We start from the raw sequence: 8,069 nt of genomic DNA, 5'->3' as shown, positions 1-8,069 counted from the left end.
TAAATAAATAAAGTCTTTAAAAAAAAAGAAACTCCTCGCTCAAACCATTGTTCGCCTGTTTTACTCACCTCAATTGTCTGTGTTCTCAGCATTTTTGAGATTGTTCTTTGTAAAATGTTCCGTTTTCATCTTTCTTAGTTATTTACCTTAATAAACACTTATTCCTTTGTAGGTACTACATAAAACATAAAAATAGAGCTCTTCCAAATCAGTAAGAAAATAATTAGGGGCACCTGGGTGGCTCAGTCGCTAAGCGTCTGCCTTCGGCTCAGGTCATGATCCCCGGGTCCTGGGATCGAGCCCCGCATCGGGCTCCCTGCTCGGTGGGGAGCCTGCTTCTCCCTCCCCCACTCCCCCTGCTTCTGTTCCCTCTCTCGCTGTCTCTCTCTGTGTCAAATAAATAAAATCTTTAAAAAAAAAAAAAAGAAAAGAATTAGGTACCCAATGAGGAGGAAATGAGCAAAGGACATCCAAACTGCCAGTCAACACCGAGAGGGTGCCAGGGATGACAGGAGCACTGGTGACGCTCTGTCGTGTCGTTTCTATCAAATGGGCCCCAGAGGTAACCACTGATAACAGCGGTGTAGACGGAGCCTGGCCCACACAGGCCCTCTCTCACCTTCGCGGGTTGGAGGGCAACGCACACAACCGCTGTGGGGGCAGTTTGGCGATTCTCGGGAGAGTTTCAACTTGGGCTGTAAGTCAGAACCACCTGGGGCTTTGGAATAAATACATCTGCGTGGGCCCTGACCTCAAAGAGTAGCGTTTAGAGGGGCTAGAGGAAAGCCCAGGAATCTGTATTTAAAGCTCCACGATTGAGGATAACTGGCTAGGCTTTCAACGTGATGGGAATCCGTTACGGAGAAAACTTGCACGAGCGTTGAAAGATGTGTGTGCAGAACCACTGATTGCAGCATTGTTTGACCTAACCGAAATTAGAAACGACCCAAGCGTCCAAAATAGAGGCTGGTTAAAGCCATTCAATGATGTAGCTGTGGAAAAGCACGCAGGCTTCCTATTTATTGCAAGTCTGGATTCCACTGCCCAAACTCGGCTGGAATTCTTTCCAGGCCAACTTACATCAATTCGCGAGCCTGCAGCATCACTTTCCCCTTCAGACCCAATGATCCAAGAGGAGCTTCAAGCTGTGACCGGACCTCCATGGAGCCACCACAGAAGTTCAACCTGATCTTGGATCCGGAGTTTTCCCAGATGTCTTCAAAAGAAAATTTCAAGAAGATACAGCAGCTTCTCATCATTCCTCCTCAGAAATGCTGAGAGAGGGCTCCACTAACTTGCTCCTCAGCCCTGGTACCAACTCCCCAGCCCCCCCACCAGACTGACTGCCCCAAGCGCAGGACAGTAGAGAAGAGACCGCACAAAAGATGCCATTAGAGCAGACATGGTTGCCTTGGATGATGAAAAGCTAATGAAATAGGGAGCTCTTGTTAGCACTTAACCCTCACTCAGCGTTTACTTCATCAGAGTCGATTGAGATTTGAATTTGAATTTCATGAATTAATTCTTCAAATCTTACAGTAAGGAAAGCACCCTCTTTTCTGTCCTCAAGAATGCCAGTGAAGGGCCTCAGTAACTTGACCATCAGTCCCACTCCCACCTACCAGAAGAGTTGTTCCAGCAGCCAGACAAAGAAGAAAAGATCCAGCCAAAAAGGCAGCAGAAACGGGACTTGGTGTTTCTCCGCAATAGAGAAACTCCGAGGCATTTGAGATTCGCATTTATTTTTTTTTCTTTTTTTTAAAATTTTTTATTTAAATTGAATTTAGTTAACATATAGTGTATTATTAGTTTCGGGGGTAGAATTTAGTGATTCAACAGTTGCATATAATACCCAGTGCTCATCACATCAAGCTCTCTCCTTAATACCCATCGCCCAGTTACCCCATCCCCCCACCCACTTCCCCTCCAGCAACCCTCACTTTGTTCCTTATAGTTGAGAGTCTCTTATGGTTTGCCTCCCTCTCTGTTTTCCTCTCATTGTATTTTTCCTCCCCTTCCCCTATGTTCATCTGTTTTGTTTCTTAAATTCCACATATGAGGGAAAATATATGGTATTTGTCTTTCTCTGACTGACTTATTTCACTTAGCATAATACCCTCTAGCTCCATCCATGTCGTTGCAAATGGCAAGATTTCATTCTTTCTGATGGCTGAGTAATATTCCAGTGTGTGTGTGCGCGCGCGCACATGTATACTCACAGACTCCACATATTTTTTATCCATTCATCTGTCGATGGATATCTTGGCTCTTTCCATAGTTTGGCTATTGTGGACATTGCTGCTATAAACATTGGGGTAGGGGCGCCTGGGTGGCTCAGTTGGTTAAGCGACTGCCTTCGGCTCAGGTCATGATCCTGGAGTCCTGGGATCGAGTCCCGCATCGGGCTCCCTGCTCGGCGGGGGGTCTGCTTCTCCCTCTGACCCTCCCCACTCTCATGCTCTCTCTATCTCATTCTCTCTCTCAAATATATAAATAAAATCTTTTAAAAAAATAAAATAAAAAAAAACATTGGGGTACATGTGCCCCTTCAAATCACTATGTTCGTATCCTTTGGATAAATACCTAGTAGTGCAATTGCTTTGTAGGGTAGCTCTATTTTCAACTTTTTGAGGAATCTCCATACCATTTTCCAGAGTGGCTGCGCCAGCTTGCATTCCCACCAACAGTGTAGGAAGGTTCCCCTTTCTCCGCATCCCCGCCAACATCTGTCATTTTCTGACTTGTTCATTTTAGCCATTCTGACCAGTATGAGGTGGCATCTCATTGTGGTTTTGATTTGTATTTCCCTGATGCCCAGTGATGTTGAGCATTTTTTTCATGTGTCTGTTGGCCATTTGTATGTCTCCTTTGGAGAAATGTCTGTTCACGTCTTCTGCCCATTTCTTGACTGGATTTTTTGGTTTTTGGGTGTTTCATAAGTTCTTTATAGATTTTGGATACTAGCCCTTTATTTGATATGTCATTGGCAAATATCTTCTCCCATTCCATAGGTTGCCTTTTAGTTTTGTTGATTGTTTCCTTTGCTGTGCAGAAGACTTTTAGCCTGTTGAAGTTCATCTTTGCTTTTGTTTCCCTTGCCTCTGGAGTCGTGTTTAGCAAGAAGTTGCTGCAGCTGAGGTCACAGAGGTTGCTGCCTGTGTTCTCCTTTAGGATTTTGATGGATTCCTGTCTCATGTTTAGGTCTTTCATCCATTTTGAGTTTATTCTTGCGTATGGTGTAAGAAAGTGGTCTAGTTTCATTCTTCTGCATGTAGCTGTCTAATTTTCATAACACCATTTGTTGAAGAGACTGTCTTTTTTCCATTGGATATTCTTTCCTGCTTTGTCGAAGATTAGTTGACCATGGAGTTGAGGGTCCATTTCTGGGCTCTCTATTCTGTTCCATTGATCTATGTGTCTGTTTTTGTGCCAATACCATACTGTCTTGATCACTACAGCTTTGCAATACAGCTTGAGGTCTGGAATTGTGATGCCTCCAGCTTTGGTTTTCTTTTTCAACATTCTTTTGGCTAATCAGGGTCTTTTCTGGTTCTATACATATTTTAGGATTGTTTGTTCCAGCTCTGTCAAAAAGGCTGATGGTATTTTGATAGGGATTGCATTGAATGTATAGATTGCTTTGGGTAGCGTAGACATTTTAACGATATTTGTTCTTCCAATCCATGAGCATGGAATGTTTTTTCCATTTCTTTTTGTCTTCCTCAATTTCTTTCATAAGTGTTCTATAGCTTTCAGAGTACACATCTTTTACCTCTTTGGTTAAGTTCATTCACATTTAAAGGCTTCTCTTGGGGTGCCTGGGTGGCTTAGTTGGTTAAGTATCTGACTCTTGATTTCAGGTCATGATCTCAGGGTCGTGAGATTGAGCCCAGCTCATTAGGATTCTCAGTCTCCTTCTCCCTCAGTCCCTCCCCACCCCACTCACACACTCTTCTTTTGCACTCTCTCTCTCTAAAAAATAATAATAATAGTAAAAAAATAAAGGCTTGTCTTGCACGTGGGATGGAGATCCGGTTGGACACAGGTGTGAATGTCCATGTTGCCTTGCAGAGAGGCTTTCTGGGAGTTGAAAACAAGGGGAAATGGGTGGGTAGCAACAAGATGCAGAATTATGCTAAAGACTTATGATCATTAGCATAATTGGACATTCCTTTGGCGCATCACATGTGCCTGTGTGTCTTCAGCTTCTAAAGTCGATGACAAGATGCAACCCAGTATTAAGAGTATGAAGCAGAAGGTTGTTGGGGCAAAGAGATGTGGAAGTAGACACCGGTGGTTTTACATTGTGTTGTTTCGGCAAAACACAATTGCAATAAGGTAAGAAGTTTTCTGCTCCACACCAATTGTCTCAATTTCCAGTGTCAAATAAATGTGTTTAAAAGAAACTACCATTACAATTCAGTTTTGCTTTTAAAAAAAGTGTGCAGCAGACTCCCCCCTCCCCCATGCCTGATGCCCAGGGCATCACAAGCTCTCTCCCCTGCATTTCTTCCCGCTCTGCCCACCTCTCTCCTTGCACTGGCTCCTCAATTCGGTTTTCTTTTCTTTTCTTTTTTTTTAAGTAAGCTCTACGCCCAGCATGGGGCTCAATCTCACGACCCTGAGACCAAGAGTCACATGCTCCACCGAATGAGCTATCCAGGGGCCCCATTGCTTTTCAAATGGTAGGAAGGAAAGTGGGCTTCATGGGACTATGGCCTGGCCTCTAGCCTCCCTGAGGTGGGGGAGCCTGAAGAAGCCAGGCCAGGATCCCTGCTTGAAATTGGGGGTAGGAGGATTGTAAGGAGAAGACACACGCACGCACGCACACGCACACACACGCGTACAATGATATTTTCAAGAGACCTCTTACCACCTGTAGTAACCCGGTCTGTCCATCAGGAGGAAGGCACCCAAAGAAGTCACCAGCGGTTGTCCCTGGGGCAGGGAGAACGGGAATCCTGCTTTTTGCTGTTGTGGTTTCTGATATGGGGGAGCTCTGCCCCCAGCAGGTTGATTTTGTCCCTGAGTCACCTAGCCCACACTTGAAAAGGGTTCAGCCTGAGACAGCACTAGGGCTGGTGATTCAAGTGCAAGTCTTTCCAAATCTCAGACTGCAGAAGACTCTTATTGGCCCATCTGCCCCACTTGGGCTCCAGCCCTCAGGCCACCTCCATGGGCACAGGCCAGCTCCATTTCTTTTCTTCTAAACTAGATTTTACTCCTTCTCTTTCCAACCCCCTCCCCCAGTGTGGCCATAGGTGGAAGCTTCTCCTTTGGAAGATCTGGAGCCTCATCATGGCCACTGAAGCATCTGCTGGCTGTCCATGAACGAAATTCTTCTGGTCACGAAAGATGCAAGGTATGGGGCTTGGAGTCTTCGTGGAAATGCAACATCCTCATTCCTGTTCTCTGGACCGCTTGGCCTTTGGATTTGATAAATCAATCTCCTTGTACTCAGTAACATGGCCCACAGTCAGCAAAAATGAGGAAATGTGTGAGCTTTTCACAACGCTGCCCAGAACCTGGCCTCCTTCTGAGTGGCCATGGCTGCAAAGCTCCTCTGGGAACAAAGGGAACAGGCTTGGCACACTGACCGCCCTGGCCTGCGAACAGCAGTGGGAGGATTTGGCAAGCGTGGACGCCGGCCAAAGTCAAAGACCTGGCTGCCCCAGAGCCTCATGGGACTTGGACATGGTCTGTGAGCCAAGGGACAGAAAAGGGCTGCCGTCAGCCCTGGAACTCTGGCGCCAGAGCCCCTGGGCTCAAATCACAGCTCTACCACTTGCTAGTTGTGGGACCTTGAACAGTTCAGCAGACCACTTAGCCACTCTGTGCCTCAGTTTCCCCATCTGCCACATGAAGATATTAATAGCACCTACACCCCCTAGGGCTGTTGTACAGAGTAAAAGAACCAATAGTCTCTCAAAGATTAAACATAAAGGGGCGCCTGGGTGGCTCAGTTGGTTAAGCGACTGCCTTCAGCTCAGGTCATGATCCTGGAGTCCCGGGATCGAGTCCCGCATCGGGCTCCCTGCTGTCAGCAGGGAGTCTGCTTCTCCCTCTGACCCTCCCCCCTCATGCTCTCTCTCTCTATCTCATTCTCTCTCTCAAATAAATAAATAAAATCTTTTAAAAAAAAAAAAAGATTAAACATAAAGTTACCACAGCCACTCCTGGGCAATAGCCAAGAGAAATGAAAACAAATGTCCACATAAAAACTTGGACACAGATGTCCATAGCAGCCTTATGCACAATGGCCAAAAAGTGGAAACAACCCAGATGTCCATTGACAGATGAATGGGTAAACAAGACACGGTTTCTCCATACAGTGGAATATTAGTCAGCCATGAAAAGGAATTAAATTCTGATCAGTGCCACAAGTTGGATGAACCTTGAAAACATTGTCCCATGAAAGAAGCTAAACATCAAAGGTCATATTTTATAGGATTCGATTCGTTTGAAAGTTCAGAATAGGCAAATCCATAAAGACAGAAAGTAGCTGAGTGGTTGCCAGGGGCTGGTGTGCACGGGGGATGATAGCTAAAGGTGCAGGGTTTCTCTCTGTGGTGATGAGAATACCCTGGAACTCACTGTGGAGACCGTGTGCGGATCTGTGAAGAGACGAAAAGCCATCGCACCCTTTAAGTGGGTAAAATGTATGTTATATGAATTGTATCTCAACAAAACTGTTTTTTAAATATTTTATTTATTTATTTTTGAGAGAGAGTGCGTGTGAGAAAGAGAGCATGAGAAGGGGGAGGGGCAGGGGGAGAGGGAGAAGCAGACTCCCCACTGAGCAGGGAGCCCGATGTGGGGCTCGATCCCAGGACCCCGGGATCATGACCTGCGCTGAAGGCAGACACTTAACCGACTGAGCCACCCAGTCGCTTTTCCACAAAACTGTTTTTTAAAAAACCAAAAATGTTAAACTATTCATCAAAATAAAATAAACTCTCCTTTCCCACTGAATTACATTGAAAGATGAAGCATCAACATGTGTGAGGCCGGGAGAATGGTGCTCAGGACCCCAGCTGCCCACCTTTCCACTGTCCTCACCGCCCCCCAGGAGGGATTTTGAATGCAGCCCAAGCACCTGCCACCCACCCTCCGCCCCCGGGCACGGACTGGCACTGGCTGGGCTGCGAGGATCAAGAGAGGAGAAGGTAGTGTGGGTCCAGGTTTGGGAAAACCTTCTTTACATTCTCCGGAATCAAGCGCACGTTTACTGGGCACAGATCGACCTTCTTCCCTCTTGCTTCTTCCTCAAGTCTTTCAGGAGCATGAGCCAGGACTGGCCAGAGCCTGGAATCACAAGTCCCTGCGGGCAGCTGGGGACCCCCACTCGTCCCTCTCTCTCAGGCGCGCCTTACCAGCTGGTGATGTTGTCAGCTGGGCCCTTTGTGGTGTGAGATCATGTCTTGGATGAGAAGTAAATTAGGAACTGAGTTGAACTCACTGCCTCTAGCAGCTGATGAGATGAACCCGGCCTCCTAAGGCAATAGGCCCATCCCTTCTGGGTTCATCAAGTACCAGGCACTGCCGAGAACACCCCCTGCCTCCTGTCTCCTCAGCTTCGGCCTTCCTGGTGCTTTTCCAACACTCTGTGCCCACCACAACGGGGGACAAGCCCCACCACCTGCCCTGTTCACGCTTTTTTTCAAATGGAAACTTGCTCGTTTCATTAGTTGTTTCTTTTTCTTCTCCGATGAGATGATTTGTGGCTATAAAGACAAAATGTCCTTCCTTGGGCAAAACGTCGCACAAAAAATTTATTCATGTGTTTTTCTCATTCACATTTCCTGTGGGTGATATTCTACCCACAATATTCTGATCACAGGAAGAGCATAACAAGAAATATAATAAGAAAGATAAACTCAGCTTTTGATACCCAAAATAGGATTTTTTTGTGTCCACGACTAGACAATGGTCTTGAAAGCCAGACTTTATCCACAGAGAAAAGATGTTTCTTCTAAATTCCTTTAGTTCTTCTGATTGTCGGTTTCCTGTCACCTTGGCTAGGCTCTAGTCCCGCTATTTCATCAAATGCTGATTTGGGTGTTGCTGCG

Source organism: Mirounga leonina, unplaced genomic scaffold, assembly GCF_011800145.1.
Source record: "Mirounga leonina isolate KUSES-001 unplaced genomic scaffold, KU_Mleo_1.0 Mir_101799, whole genome shotgun sequence".
Taxonomy (NCBI): domain Eukaryota; kingdom Metazoa; phylum Chordata; class Mammalia; order Carnivora; family Phocidae; genus Mirounga; species Mirounga leonina.
The sequence above is the reverse complement of the archived record's forward strand: the minus strand, read 5'-3'. Positions refer to the sequence as shown.